Below are 16,920 nucleotides of genomic sequence, written 5' to 3'. Positions count from 1 at the left end.
TGGCTGCCACGGTCCCATTGACTTTATTTGCTCTCCATTTAGAATCCTTTTTTCCTTATAACTTGTACAGTTTATGTTATGTGTGTTTGTTTTGTTCTTGTCCGCGCCATCATTCCTATGGGTCTATTATGCGCACTACAAAAGTAATAAATTAGGTCAAAACCCCCAAGAATTCCCTACCGCAGGTCGTTACCTCTGAAAGGATGCAGAAAACACGTGGAGAAGGACAGATCCAAAAAGTGAAGACTGCATTGTGTTTCAAGAACTCCAGCGACGCTCGTAGTTGAACGACAGAGTTGGGGAGGCGAGGCCAAACCTGTTGTACTAACCAAAATTCAAGAATTGGATATCACAAAACCAAGAAAAAGATGCACACAGCCGGTGAGTTGGCCATTGATCAAAAAGACCGGTGGGTTTTAAAGTTTGAAATAGCAACATTTTATCATAAGTGAAGGCTGCACGTGTGTGAGATGGACATGTGTTCAAGAATATTTCTGTCATATGAGCCCTGCTCTGGCCACGAGCGAGGCATCTCCCCTCCTCTTGTCTCAGTCACCCACTGGTTGTGATATTTCTTGATTCTTTCACAGTACAATGGCAATGGCAGGGCCTTGCACATGCATTCTATGGACATCCCCCCATAGCTGCATTGATGGCGTCCTCGCTAGTGTGCTACAAAATTGTATATAATGTCAAAAACACAATTCAATTCCCCCCTCTCTTCGTCAAAAAAACATTCAAAACATTTTCTTTTTCTTCCCCCAACCCCTTGCTTTTTCCTTTTGGTCTCCTTACTCACACAAACCACACTCTCTACACACACAGAAACCGCACAACACCCCTCCTAGGCCTACTCCCTACTAAAAAAAATACACGAATAAAACAAACTAAAATAACAAGCTAAAATAACAACCACTACTATATTCCTGAGAACTCTAATTATACGCGGCTCCAATGTATTTCCTCTATACTTCTTTGTTAAACCATTAGAGTGGCGCCACCTTCTCCCCTCACTCAGGAAGGCTCCCTACACTTCCGTTTTCCTTTCCTTATTATTCTTCTTAAACAGATAATAAAAACAAAAAAGAAAACAAACAAGCCACATACATCGCAAAATTCCAATTTCAATCTCTGCGTGTTCACACTGTTAACACTTCCCCATACATCTGTCCCCTGCTTGCTATCCCTTGCAAGGCTACACACACATGTGTGCGTCCACTGGAACTCCTCTGTCATGGGGTTCCAAAGACACTGGCCTGTACTTCTCCTTGGGGCCGCACCCCACTCCAAAAGCAGACAAGATTCTGCAAAGACGGCTCCTGTACGGCCACTCGTGGATACGCGTTTTAGGTGGACGCGGCCCTTCCGGAGAGGCTGCCTGGATACTTCTGCAGGTACTGGGGTGCTGGGTTCACTTTAGTGTCACCAAATGAGGGCATACCCCTGAGGGCTTATGCCAGAAAAAATACAACCCGACAGGGAAAAAAGGCCAAGAGATTTCTTGCATGGGTAACGCTTTAATAGCACAAAAAGTAAGGATGCAAGCAATGAACTCTGATGCTCGAGAATGGTCTGCTAAAAGTAAGTACAAGCAGAAGGTTATAAGGCAGCACATCATCATCACATAGAGTAAAAACCTGTGTGGCTGGTTGGTGAGACCCTATACATGGGCCTGCTCCATAGGGGATGCCAGGTTGCGATTGTTGCCATCTCGGTCTGTCTGCCTTCCATCATGTGGAGTCAGCTGGGCTCACCCCTCCAGGGATTGAAGGTTGTGTTACTCATGAGTTACTATTGCAAGACAATGCTACTCTATCATTATGGCATGCACCTGGGAATCTCTGGGACTGGCACAAGGGGAGGATCATGATCATGCTGACCCACACATTCTTTACTCAGTTCATATTGCACTATCCACACCCATGGTTTCCACCCTCGCATTGGACTATAATTTATTCCACCCTGTACCTTGTATTACAAAGTGTGTTATTATGGGATAAGGTGAAATGTTTGTGTTCTTTCCAATCTTTTATGACAACTGGGTTTATGGTTGGTGGTCTGAGGTCACCTACTATCGCGGAATTCAGGGGTCTTGGACTGGGCCAGTTGTGGGTGCCATAACTCCTGGTGGGTTGGGTGGGGATTGGAGGTCTGCTGGTAGCCGTGCTGTGCTGAATGTGCGCAGCGTGGAGCCTGGTGCTGTTTCACGGCCTTGCAGGGTGCATTCCTTTTCAGGACAACAAGTAATTGCAACAGTTAAGGAACAAAAGGAAGTTTCCATGGGAATTAGCAGCGCGGTTCCTTCTAGCATCAGCGCTTGGCCTGTTTAGGTTTCTTTGTCTGGCCTGTGTTTACCGCATGGCCATGCAGGACTGAATGTATCTACCATAACTACAAAAATGGCGCCGCCTTATATGCACTCACTAAGCCAGTATATACATCTGTATTTCATGCATTCTTGTATTTGTGAATGGTTTCTTTAGCATGGCCCTCTCTCACGCTGGCACATTGCACGTGTATCTAAGGGACTTGCTTCACTCTAAAGCACTTAGGTGGGTGTGAAAGGTTAATTTCCTTCCCAACAGCACATTGACCTCTAACCTGCTGACAGTTTTTTTTAATTTCCAACAATTCTACGCAGCTTTATAGGTCTATATTGTTCTACACAGAGCAGATTAAATTAACAGGAGGTGCTCTTGCTCCCTGAGGCGGCAATCGAAGGGGGTGCTTTTCTCGCCTGGTTCACAGGATCACCTTTTGGAGCTCTGCTAGGTCCAGTATCCATCTCCTCTGCCTACATGTTATTTTCACAAACATTCATTAGGAAGTTTTGCACTGTGTCGATACCCAAGGAGTGCTCTTTCAAAACACACTTGACTAGGGTTCTCACAGTATGAGAAAAATCAGCAACAGGCTTATTCACACAGGGAGATGAAAAAAGAGAGGTGTTAATGATGCCGTTGGGTTAAAAGTACATTCCCGAACCATCTTTTTTTGGAAAAGCATTATGGGAGTGGACATTACATCCAATGTAGAGAGGCATGTCAGGTAACCTTTTGCAGAGCCAATGGAGACAAATGAGAGGTGAACAGTAAGTTATCATAGAGTCTATTGAAAGCTACAAGTGCATCATGCTCAGGCTAAATGCTCCAGGATATTGGGTGGGGTGCAAGCCTTACAGTATGAGAGGATAGAAAGGAACAGTGCTGTCTGGGAAGGGACTACAATGTTATAAAGAGGTTAGATGTCCATATTAATAGGAACAATCGTCATCTGCTTCTTGAATACTCCCAATGTGGGTTACGTCTTCAGGCTGTTCTGATACTTAGCACTTATGTTTGTGAAGGATCTGCCTCCATACTGAATTTACTGAAATGGTAAGTCGAAAGACTGTGGTTTGGTGAAGACATCAAGGATCGTTTTGGGGCATTGATTGTTAATGGTTACATGAAGATATCAAGGGCTGCTTATTTTCTAGGATTCAATCCGTAATGCAAACTATACAACTGATATGCAAGGGATATATCTCCATTTTGAATGGTGCAGTGAGCTAACATGTGGTTGCATACCCTAATGTGTGGAAAACATTCCATAGTACAAGCTATTTGAACCATGCTCGCTCTCAGTAGAGGGGCTCCAACACTCCTTTTCAATAACGTAATGCAAAACGGTTTGTGAGTGATCCGTTTTGCAACCATGATACATTTAAAGGATTTCAGGCCTGGGGAAACATGAGCCCAAGGTTTGAGATCAACTATTAATCTTGAAGATGGGTTTTGGAGTAATTGCAGTTGTTGGTGTTGAGTCCAAGGCACAAACAATTAATTAATCCAGGCCCAAGAGCAAAAGGCTTGCAAAGCTGTGAGGTAGAGTGCGATTTTTCATGATTTGTGAGCTATTAAATCGATTTTAGGTTGGAAAGAACAGTTTATTTTCAAACATTATGTGCATATTTCTCACCGTAGTTGATTGGACAGGTATCTTTCCCATTAGGTTTACCCTCTTGAAAGACAGGCAGCTGAGGTTGGGAATCATTAAATGTCAGGTATAGGTGGCTGTCAATTGTGCATATTTAGGTTGTTCACATGAGGTCGGTGTTGTTGATTATCATCATTGTGCTGATCCAGCATCAGCAGAACTTTTCACTCATCCTCATAGTGTTAGGGGAGGAAGGATAGCTCAGGGGCAATGTGTTTGTCTTGGAAACAAGGCAATGCAGCACAACACAAGTTTGAATCCCGATTCCACAATTAGAAACCACTGGTATTGAGAGCATTATAAAATAACAATTATAATTATTGTTTGATTGGGTGTGTTAAATCCACCAGTAGTTTAACATAGGCATTGAATTGCCACAAGGTCATAATTGGCCGTAGGGGAATCCTGAAAGGTAACTTAGGCATTGAGTGTTTAAATGATCTTTACTCCAATTGTGCAGTCATGTATGTAGTCTGATAACCCTCCAAAGGCTGTTCCATACAAATCTATCTGTGATCTACAGCTTTATATAAGGATTGTTTGATTCACTGTGTCATAGACTGCTGAGAGGTCGAATTGATGTAGGGAAGTGTGTATATTTATGTCTAGATATTTAAGGATTTCCTGTCTCATGAAAAGCAATCTTGTCTTTATACTCCTGTTAGGCCGTAAACCTGGGTGATATTTGTTCTGGAGCTTTTTTTCACCACTGTCATTGGTTATTTCAGTGGTGCTGATTTTCTTCAAGGATTTTGACAAAGAAGGTGTTTTGGCATGCCGGCCAGTAGTTTTTGGGGATCGCTGGATCATCATTTGTCTTTTTACAAGTGGGGTGATAATTGCTGTTTTTAGGGACTGTAGATTGATACCAGTTACTAAGAAGGCTTTACAGAGAATAGTTAAAAGGTTACCGAAGGTGACTATTTGTTCTTTCTTGAAGATTGGAGGGCAAGGTTTGCTTGATCCCCGATGTCCTAATTTTCTTTGTTATCATGTGCAGTTCACCTGGAGTGATGTTATGAACTCCTGGACGTCCAGTGGAATAGGAATAGTCTCACAAGTGTTTTTGTTGGGTCTTTGTGTGTTTTAATGTTCTATTGATGTTGGATATGTTTGACTTTAAGGCTGCCACTAAAGATTTTGCGAGATGTGTGTAAGATTTCTGCATATGATGTGGTCACTGATAACTTGTTGCATTTTAATGTTGCCTCCATTTAAATGTTAGCGCTGTGAAAGGTGTGCTAATGCCACATGTGGACTTAATCAAACTATACAAAACATGACAAGCATTGTCAAAGTTAATAGGTTTGACTTGTTTGTAAGTGAAAGTTATTAGGTGAGTGAGCGTATATGTTTTTGGGTAGATGGATGAATGAGAAGGTGAATACTTGTATAGGTGTATGAATGAACAGATGAATATGGGTGATGGATGAGCAAGTGAAGATAGATTTATAGGTGGATGGATGAGTGGGTCAACATGTTTGTGTTTATAAAAGGATCGATGGGTGAAAGGGTGGGTGAATAATTCTGCATGGGTAATGGATGAGTGGTTACATATCCTTACAGTGGGGTTGGATTGATGGATGAATGAGTGAATATTGTTTTGTCTGGGTGGATTGTTGAGTGTGAATATGTGCCAATGGGTGGATGAATATGGTTGTATTAGTGGACGAATGAGTGGATAGAAATTGCTCTGGGGAAGAATGGATGAATATGGTTGAAAAGATGATTGAATAGATGGATAAGTGAGTGGATATGGCTGTATTGGTGCATGAGTGCGTGTATTATGTGGGTACTGGATGTGTGAGTAAATGTGGGAGTACGGTTGTATAGCTGGATTGACAGAGTGAATACAAGGGTGGATGGAGAAAGGGCTTGAATTAAGTTGTCTGGGAAAATGGATGCTTGCGGAATTGGGGCTGTATTTATAGATGGATGAGTGTTAATGTGGTGACACATTAGATCTCCCCAGGGACGTCATTTCACCAAAATGCCTGGGGTAGCGGAAGTGACATCACACGACCCTTGACCCGTGGTGACATCACAGGAAGTGATGTCATTTGATCCCACCCCAAAGTGATATCGCAGGATGCGACGGAACGCGACCTTTCGCCCGTTGACAAAACAGGATGTGCTATCGTATAGCATTGTACACTACAAACAATATGGTTACGATATCACTATAATGTGATGTACATTTCATACAAGAATGGATTGCCATATGTATCGTTAAGATCAGTGTGTATAGGCTCATATTACCAAATTACTGTGAATGTAAGCACCATGACCAAATGATAAGGATGTGTTGTTATATAGCACTTACGCTTAAGTGCTTTATATAGAAAAAATATACACCAAATATCACCCAACCTGTGTTGGTTCTCATGTATCGACCTCAGAAGGTTGAAAGGCTGAGTTGAGGCGTTTAAGAACAGACTAAATCAGTGACTCACCCCCTGAAGTGTGCCTGAAATAAACCTTTAATGAGTCTATCAATTATTGTATAGAATTCCAGAAAGACACATTATTTGGTATTCCTAATCTTTCTTATTAAGGGTCAGTGCTGAAAGTGCTAGACTTGTGTCACTCCTTTTCTTCTTTTTCTTCTTTTTTTAAGGGGCTTTAACAAGAAAGCCAGCCACTCCAAAACGAAAGAGCCACATGGTGCTGGCCACAGCCCATGAGCTTGCATTACAAAAAAAAATGTTTTTGAAAAAAATATATATATTTTTTTTTTTCTAGAGGTCGCAAGGGTGACCACAGAGGTTGCAAGGGAGACCTCAGAGGTCGCAGTTGCGACCTCTGGCAACCCCTAAATGACGTCTCTGGATCTCCCTAGTGCCTTCCACCTGGACCTTCCCATCAGATCATCAACCCGAAAACATAACCAGGCAACCTCCCAATGCTCACAGCCTTTAACTAGCACTAACCTTCTCTATCCTACAGAACTCAGCAGTAGTCTGCAGCTACTCCCTAATTGTCTCATCAACTGCTGCCGTGCAGCCCAAGCTAAATGGTCCCAATGGCTTCCATTATTAATTGGGAACCTCTTTAGCATAGACAATAATGACATCAGTATCAGCAATCCAAAAGTAGGAAACACATACAAGTACCAAGCAGCAGGCAAACAAAACATGCTTTTGAAAGCATCATTGATAATCCCTCCTCTACTTAGATAGCTTAACTCGCTCCTACAAAATGGCCACTGATGAGACAGAGCTTTCTGAAGGATGCACTCGTTATGCATCATATTGCAGAGTATAGGCGTCCTCTAAATATGTACAGGCAAGAGCTCTTGCAAAGTGCAAAGAATGATCTAGCCAGATGTACAAAATCAGGGTAAGCTCAGAGAGGAACTACTAAAATGATCAACAGAGCAGTTAATAGCCGTTTTCTTTTTTGTAATTTTTTTTACAGCTGTGTTAACATCAGTTTATTCAATGTCAATTTCGTTCCATTTTTGCATTTCAGGACTTCCTTGTAGGAGTGATTACTAATGTTATGGTGCATTTCGAGAGGACAAGAACGCATTTATGTATGACTACACATGCACAGTCATTCATACACACTCTCCTATCTACATACTCATACTTTTAGCTGGTAACAGAAGTGAAGTGGCTTCCTTAGCTAAATTCCTCTGTTGATAATTAATTAGAGGGAAAGTCACTTAAACACAGCTTATTTAACAAACAATGTCTCACAGGGCGTGAGGAGAGAGCAACGGTGCAGTGATCCCTTCCCAATCAACCCAGGCATAACCGCTCTTTCCTAGGCCTGCTGGGGATGCATAGGTGTAGAGCATGCGCTGCATCCCCCTCTCACCTTGCAAGCTCCCCACACGCGTTGCCCTACCAAAACGGTTGTAACCGCAAATGATTGCTGTTGTTTGCATTCCAAGTCCATTATTTTCCTCATGCTGCTTGCTTCTTGCTGCAGCATCCATATGTTTGATATATTGTATAGAAAAAGGTAAATAAATACACAAAGGCTGATGACCTAAACGTAAATAAAAAATGGCGAAGCCTAGGCTGCCAACATATGATATGATTGGTTATTTATAACGCGCTTAATACCCAGAGGTTTCTAAGCGCGGACCCGGGGATCGAACCTGTGTTGCTCCATGTCATCTTGCTTCCAAGGCGAGCATGTTGCCCCTGAGCTATCCTCCCGAGACATAGAAAAACATTGATTTAGGGCCATGTCTTATAAATATTGTCTCAAGAATACACAGGTTTACATTCGAGGAAATAAGCATTGGGAAACATGTTAGGGGCATGTTTATCCCTAATGAAAGTACAACTGCCTACAGGTGTCAGGCATTGCTTGATGAAGTGTTCTCTTAGAAACAGAATTCAACCTGCAACCCAGAGAGGAAGCATATTAGTAATTAATATTCGAAAACCTGATTTACCATACGAAAGGCTAGTACATGTAAAGGGTAATCCTTCATGGGAAGGAGGTAACTCGTGTCAAGAGTAGGCAGGAAAAGAGAGATGGATTGAAAAGACCAAGGGTGCATCAACTGCCTCTAGGTATGCATGTAAGACAATTTCAGTGACAGAAAATATCCTCATAGAAGGAGCAAATTATGTCCTACCACATAATGGAAATACAACAGATGGGGAACAGTGCAAACCCACTAACAAAACAAGTTTAGTTGTCATGGAGTCAAGGCTATGACGGCATATGGGGTGTGGTTTTGTGGAGCAATTATGATGGAGTTGAATGGGTAACAGAAATATGTATTCTCGTTATTGTGACTTGCAGGGCATATTCAGAATACTGACATACGTGTGCAGGGGGATTTTAATGAAGGTTGGAGGTCAGCAGATAATGGAGGATGGCAAGGAAGGCTTGACAATGGGAATGATTACATTGGTGAGGAGTGTGGGTGGGCAGCCCCCTAGAAGGGAAGAGTTAGACAATAGAGAAAACAGATACTGTGGAATGATTCAACAATTATGAGGAGCACTGCAGACTCCCAATAAGAGGCACAATTGGGAATATGTAATCATACAATAAGTCTGAAGTATGTTGGCTCCAGTGCTGTGAGCTCACAATCTGGGCGTACAAGAACCTCCCTAAGAAACCGCGACATGTTGAGTAAATTCATATAAATTCATATAAAGGAAAAACCCATTAGAACAATTTCATATTGGATATTGAGGAAACGGTAAGGGTACCAAGACCCCATCCAAGTTACATTCTTTCAAAAATATATACGGCCAACAAAGCAGCGAGGACTACTGCACTCAAACTTGTCAGGCTCCTTAGTAGCCAAACTCTCTATGTGTAAATTCAACCAAAACAGCAATCAGTATTAGCTTCTCTGAATATGGCCATTACTTCCCTGGAAGGCCGAAGCCAGCTGAGGCATAATCACATATAGCCACGTCACTATCACACTCACCAAAACAATGCCTACCACCAAAGTTCACTGGATTTTACAAGACGGTCACCAGTAGATTCCTCAAAGGAGGACAGCTGAGCTGTACCATCTTAAATTGAGAAACAAGTTGATCAACATCAGGGCTCCATTATAATTATAATAATTGGTTATTTATAGCACGCTTAATACCCAGAGGTTTCTAAGCGTTTACCCATGGATCGAACCTGTGTTGCTAGCTTGCTTTCAAGGCGAGCGCGTTTCCCCTGAGTTATCCTCCAGGCAAGCTTGACAGTGCAGGCTATCAAGTGGCAAATCGCTGTTAAAATGTTTCACGTACAGTTGTAAGGGACACCGATTCGATGCATGTTTTTATTCAGCAACATGGGGGAGTCGTGACCACAGGATACGTCATAAACATGCACGTGCTGCTACCTTCTAAGCACTATGTTGCTGCTCAAGCCTACAGTTCTCAACATGTTTGGAGTATTCAATATGGCAGTTGGCTAGCAGAATATCTTAACGGACATCGCAATCAGAACAGAAATGGCAGAAGCCCTCAAAAACTACTTCAGGGAAAACACCACCAAAGACACATCAGTGGCCACGATCTGGGACGCTATGAAGCCCGTCATCAGGGGCACGGCAAACGACTGCACAGCCCGACTCAGACAACTATGCAAGCTGCAACAAGACGCACTTGAGGCGGATGTGGCAGAAGCGGAACGCATCCTTAAACGAGGCCAGAACAGGAAGGCGAGTCGCATGCTCCAAACGGCGAAGCGTTCCCTAGAAATGCATCTAGCCGACAAAGCGGCCAGAGCACTAACATACACCAAACAGTTTTATTATGTGCACAGAAACAAAGCAAATCGGCTTCTGGTCCATAAGCTAAAAAAACTACAATCAAGAAACTCCATCCATATTCTCTTGGCAGAAGAAGTGAGTGAGGTCATAGCTAAAATGAAAAACTCAACTCCTGGCCCGGATGGGCTTACAGCACAATTCTATAAAAAGTTTTCATATATCCTCTCGCCCCATCTGGCAATCCTCTTCAACTCGTTCCTATCATCAGGAACGACCACCCCCTCGGTGGAAGAATCACTAACCATGCTGCTATTGAAACCTGGAAGGGACCGGAGCCATTGCGCCTCCTACAGACCCATCACCCTCCTAAACTACGACGCTAAAATCTTCACCAAAACCCTCGCAAGCAGGCTGGCTCCCTTGCTTCCGTCCATCATCCATCCGGATCAGACTGGATTCATCCCTGGCCGCAGCACCCATGATAATATAAGGAGAACCATAAATGTCATTGAATCAGCCAACAGGAAGGGGCGGGCACTGATGGTACTATCCCTCGACAAGCATAAAGCCTTTGACATGCTCGATTGGGGCTACATCCAAAAATCACTCCTGCATTTCGGCTTTGGCTCAAATTTCATAAAATTGACATTAGCGAACTATCAACATCCCTCCACCAGACTTAGGATCAATGGGTCCAGGTCCGAAATAATCAAAATCTCAAGAGACACCAGGCAGGGTTGCCCCCTGTCCACCCTGGTATTCGCCCTCCCCAAGGAGCCATTCACGAACAGGGTATGTCTAAATGCAGGGATCCAAGGCCTGACAATCAAGGCCCAAACATATAAAGCCGCCCTGTACGCCGACGACGTCCTCCTTACACTGATCAAGCCAAGGGAATCCATGAAGGCACTATGGAGGGAACTGCTCGAATTTGGGGAAGCCTCTGGATTTAAGGTTAACCTATCCAAATCGACAGCGCTAAGCATTAACCTGCCTGGTTCTCTAATGTCAGATCTGGAAAAAGAATACCACATACCCTCGGAAAAAAAGAATCTCACATATCTAGGGGTCCAGCTCCCAGGCGCCCTCAGTAGACTATACAAAGCCAACTTCCCGGCGCTCCTTAAAGAATTCAAGAACTACCTTGTACGCTGGCAAAAGCAGGAGATTTCATGGTTCGGGAGAATCACAGCCCTGAAGATGAACCTCATTCCTAGACTACTTTACCAGTGCGCAGCCATAACTACCACAATTCCGAAGCAGGCGATCCAGAAGCTACAAAAGAACATCATGAGTTATATCTGGGAAGGAAAACAGCCGCGAATCCCAAGGAAACTCATGCTCCGAGGACGGGCGCTGGGAGGTCTGGGAGCGCCTGAGGTGGCCAGATATATTCTTGCCGCTCAGCTCTCATTCGCGTTTGCTTGGCTTCCCTCCACCCCAAAGCCCTGCTGGCTGGAGCCCGTGCCCAATAAACTCGCTACCACACCTGAAGCAACCAAGCGCAGGCGAGGACGTGAGACCCCTGGCGGCAACTGAAAACACGGTGATGAGCTGGAGAAGGGCGGCGCGCATGTGGAATCTCCACAGCACAACGGGTCCACTCACTCCGGTCTGGAGGAATCCAGAATTTACCCTGGGCTATAACCCCAAGAATTTCACGAGGTGGAAAAATGGAGGGCTGGAGAGGGTGCAAGATTTCTATGAGGAGGGAGACCCCCTTGACTTCGAGGCCTGCAAGGCAAAATTCAACGTGCCGGAGAGCGAAAGATTTAGATATACCCAGCTCCGACATTGGCTCTCGAGTAGGGATATGAAGCACCTCGGAAGCAGAGACCTCACTGCCCTGGAACTCACTCTCACAGGATCCCCACCAAAGGGCAGAATTTCTACCCTCTACAAGCTCTTGGAATGAAATGACCCATCCCACAAAGAGCCATACATGCAGAAATGGGAGAATGACATTGGGAGGCCCATCGAACTGGAGGAGTGGAACCACATCTGGGCGAGGGCAAACAGAAGTTCGAAATGTGTTTCCAACAATGAGGGGGCCTTCAAGGTATGCTTCAGGTGGTACCGGACCCCAGAGACAAATGTTACCCGACAATTGCTCTGGCGTGCTGGAGAGGATGTCCAGATAAAGGCACACTCTACCATTTGTTTTGGACATGTCCCAAAGCCACCCAATTCTGGAGATCCGTGCTGGATCACATCAACAGGATCACAGGACTCACGATCCCATGGGATCCGGGCATTGTTCTACTGGGAGCAAGCGGGGAGGGCCAATTCCCCCTCTCAGGGCACAGAGCAGAGCTATGCTCTCATCGGCTGACGGCCGCTAAGATTTCTGTGGCTAGGTTGTGGAAAAACCCAGAGGACCCAGCAATACAAATGTGGTGGACGAAATGCTGGCATATAATTGCAGCAGAAAAAATAACTGCCCTCCGGTTCGGGAACAGAGACAAATTCCTCCAAACGTGGGCCCCCTTCCTGGACTACACCCAGAAATACCCATGTTTAGCCCGACAACCTACCTCCCTACGATGGATGGACAAAACTGAGTAAAAGCAAAGGGGACAGCACATAGCAGAAGATCCGACCAAGGTAGCTTCCCGCCTGCTCGTAAACCCAGGAACGAAACATTGAAGGCCGGACAGACCGGCGATCCCCGCTCTCTGCCCATTGCCCTGATCCCAAAGCATGTACAATTCCCCCTGCCCGCCCTCATTTAACTAATACTGACTATCATGGCACCACTGCCATCTTGACTCCCCCCACGAACATCTCTCTGACCTGCTGTTATTGATGTTTATGTTCTTGTTGTTTATTACATGCACCTCTAAGCACGACTGCGCTGCTTGTAGCACTTTTCAAGTACTTGCCACACTTTGACATAGTGTATGTGTAAAATCAATAAAAATATATTTTAAAAAAAAGAATACTGTATTCAACAATCTGTATTATTTTCTGTTCACTAACATCACAACATTAGATTGGCAAGTTGGAGAACCTTTTTTCCAGTAAAGCAGAATACATCGTTACCTTGTCTAAACTGCACCAAACACAATTTTTCTGCAAAGGGCCGTAAACACATATTGCATTACTGTTCTTCCAGTGACAGGATGAGCTACAATGTCTACCATCGAAACAGCTATAAGGATAAAGAAATATAAAGTGAAAAAATGCAATCATGCCTAAGACACTTTTTACACAGCTTTATTATGAATGTGTTAGTGATTTATGGGGGGGTGGATAAAAGTTGACAGTTGAGAATAAGTAGCACTCTATTGGTTTTTAGACACTGCACGTGTTTTTTTTCTGCGGCTGAAATTTCATATATTATTTATGTGCATTACATCGTAGATGCAGTGTGCACTGCAGACGATCAAAACCAACTTTCCCATATATAACTGATACATCACGTTCAAGGAATGGAAACATCTCGCGCACATAAAACACTCAACATCATGTCTTTGAGTTATTCCCTTTTTCGTGAAATATAGAACGATGACGTTTTTATAACAGTGATAACGCATATCTTTTGCAATATTCTTTTCTCAGGAGTTTAACAATCACGGTTAGACAATTCAGAATCGTAAATGCCAGTCAGGGCACTGCACAGGTGTTCTGCTTGTTTCATTCCTAAGCAAGTACTATCGCTTTTCTATCACTGTGAAAAACAACTGGTTTGCTATAAAATAGGAAAACGAATCCGTAGGCATCGTATACATAGTGGGAAACGATTGCTGAGGGTATGAGCGAATTGGTTAGGGCCAGGGCCAGCCTTAGATGCAGCAGTGCCCTGGGCGAATTGGTGCCCCTCTTCCCCGCGCACCCCTGGTGGACAGAGGGAAAGTGGGGTTTGGGGACAGGCGCATGAGCGTCCTATTCCAAAGAAAACCTCCTCGCTCCCGCGTCGGAGCAGGGAGATAATCATCATATGAATAGGGTGCTATTAGAACCCTATTGTTATTAAATGCGCCCTGAAGTTGCGGGCGCATTTAATAACATAAGGGCACCTGCCGCTCCTTCTCCCACTACACAAGCTTGGGGAAGCCCTTAAAAGACTCCACCGAGCTGGCGTGGCGGGGGCTAGTGGTGCCCTGGGCGGATGCCCAGCCTGCCCTGCCCTAAGGCCGGCTCTGGTTAGGACTCTTCATGTAGTGGTTTACAGGCAAAGGCTGTGAGCGCATACTATTATGCATGATGTATTCTCCATTTGTATTAAAATACAATGTTAAAAACAACATTGTAACAAAAAAAAGTTATCTGGCATATTAGCACATAGAAGTCATTATTGACTGTCTCTCAGCCAATCATAATGTTTGGAATGCAGTTAATACCCACACTTATTGACTGTATTCCAGACATTCTGACATTAGAAGCAGACAGGGAAACATCAGAGAACATATATCTGTATGAAAAGAAAAACAATGCAGCGGCGCACATTACCAGCAAGGATTCTTCCAACATGACACTCCATCCCACTTGATCACAACAAAGTGATAGTTAAAACATGGAACAATGCTTTCAAGTTTGTAAAGAAACAAATCGTTCAATTTTACATTTCAGGTAAAGAAAGTTCATGTTAAACGTTTCCAGTTCAACCAGGTTTGCAATTAAAATAGTTACCAGCCTAATGTTAAAAAAAACACATTTAATGTAATAACACGTTTTGTGCACCTCACTTATTACTAAACTACCATGTTTTCGTTCAGCACCACAACTCCAAAAGCTGTATTGCTACTGGCCTCAGAGACCGCAATAGGGGATCATTAACACTTGGGATAATTATCCTTCCCAACCTCTGACCAACTGGCAGTGGGTCATTATGTGATAATGACCCCTCCCTCCATCCATATGTTTATATTAAAGTCTACCACCAGAAAACGAAAGCAAATCATGGCTTGCCTGATATGACCTTGCATTCCAGTGCTAAAACATGCATTTGATCTTTAAATACTCACTGTGCTCCTTGTTCAGACCTTAGAATAATCCTCGAAAACACTGATGGGTTAAGCCTTTGTGTTTGAGTAACAAACTGTTTCCACGAACAGTCACCAGATTTTAACATCTGGTAACTCCTATATCGATGATAACCACCTGCTTCAGTGTGAGTAAGTTTATATCTCATCATAAAATTAACTACTTGTAACGCCTTTGTTGAGTTATAGAACAATTGAAAAACTTTACATTGCAGCTTCTTCTTCATGCGGATTGCAGAGTGAGATGTTGGGTCAAGCAAAATCTAGAGTGGCATTGCTTCTCAAAGCAAAGTGGGTATCAGTGTACCTGGTCTCTCCCCTGCCACGTTTCCTCCTTAGAGTAACATTGGGGATAAGTCTCCTGTCTCCATTCCACTTACCTTTTTCGTTGTCGAACATGGATTGTCCTGCCCTTGGGTTAGCCTTGGGGTCTGGAAGAAAGGAGAACTTGCCACTGGTAAAAATGTTATAGAAGTTTGAAACTATCACCAACAGAAGCCTGTACAACCCTACCTACAGAGACCTCCTGGAGAGAAACATGCCGTGTCTCCTGTGACTTTCATCTCAGGGTTTGGACTTTGAGGATATTGTCATCTAATATCACTTACTGCATCTAGAATACTTTCCGATTAAGTTATTCAATGTATATTTTAACCTAGGGTGAATTGTTCATATTTGTATCAGTGTTGTGTGATGATACTACCTGTTTAATTCATTTTCCAGTGTGTTTATAAGGCCTATAATAAATGAGTGTTTAAATTGAATTATTGTGTGCCGTACTGTGTAGATTCATTGAGGGCCCCTGACCTCCACTCACTCTTCTGAGACTGAGCTTTGACCACTCGTCACACTAACCTGATTGGGTTTTGGCTAACCTCACTCGAGTCCATACCTTGTCATCTCTGTGGGAGTTGCGTAACCCCACTATTGCCCTTGTAGTTATCTGTCACTGGGAGATTTGGTAACTACTTGGTGCAGGTCACCTTTAGGGAACGGTCAAGTGGATAAAATAACAAACACAGGTTCACTCTGCTTTTGCTTCTATGAATTGTTGAACGCACAAGCAACTATTAGTATCAGTGAATTCCTATTTACATTACATTAATCCCTGATCTTTTGAATTCTTCCTAATTCCTTGTCATACTACCTGTGACCCCCTTCTTCTAATGGCCAGAGGAGATGTCAAATGGAGATACTTGAGAAACTTAAAATCTCTAAATTTCATTTCTCAGACTTCTAGAGCGTGTAGGTAACGATCTACAATATGTATTGTTATGTTGACCAGATGATTCTTCACCAAGTTGTCTCTTCACTGTTCTTTTTTAAAGAAATGTTCTACAGAGTTTTGAAACTTGCTATGTTTGTGCAATTTGTGCAATTCTATGTGCTTTTTCCCACTACTGTGAATTTCAAATCTAGGTGCACTTTCCCACTGCTGTGCATTCCAATTCTAGGTGCATTTTCCCAATGCTTTGTATCTGAAATATAGGTGCATTTTCCATCTGGCCTATTTGTGTAACTGTTTTTTTCTACTCTGACAAAGTTGAATCTGGGTGGTTCTATCATTGCAGTATATACGACTGTAAATTAGATGTGTTATCTGTGTACTGCACTTAGATGGATTCTGGGGGTAGGACATTTGTTGCACTTGGATGGATTCTGGGGGGTAGAAAAATGTATTGCACTGAGATGGATTTTGGGAGTAGGAAAAGATGTGCACTTTGATTATGGTAGTAGGAAATGTGTTGCACTTAGAAGGATTTT

The sequence above is a fragment of the Ambystoma mexicanum genome, chromosome 4p, assembly GCF_040938575.1.
Source record: "Ambystoma mexicanum isolate Mex_15411 chromosome 4p, UKY_AmexF1_1, whole genome shotgun sequence".
Classification (NCBI taxonomy): Eukaryota; Metazoa; Chordata; class Amphibia; order Caudata; family Ambystomatidae; genus Ambystoma; species Ambystoma mexicanum.
This window is presented reverse-complemented; position numbering follows the sequence as displayed.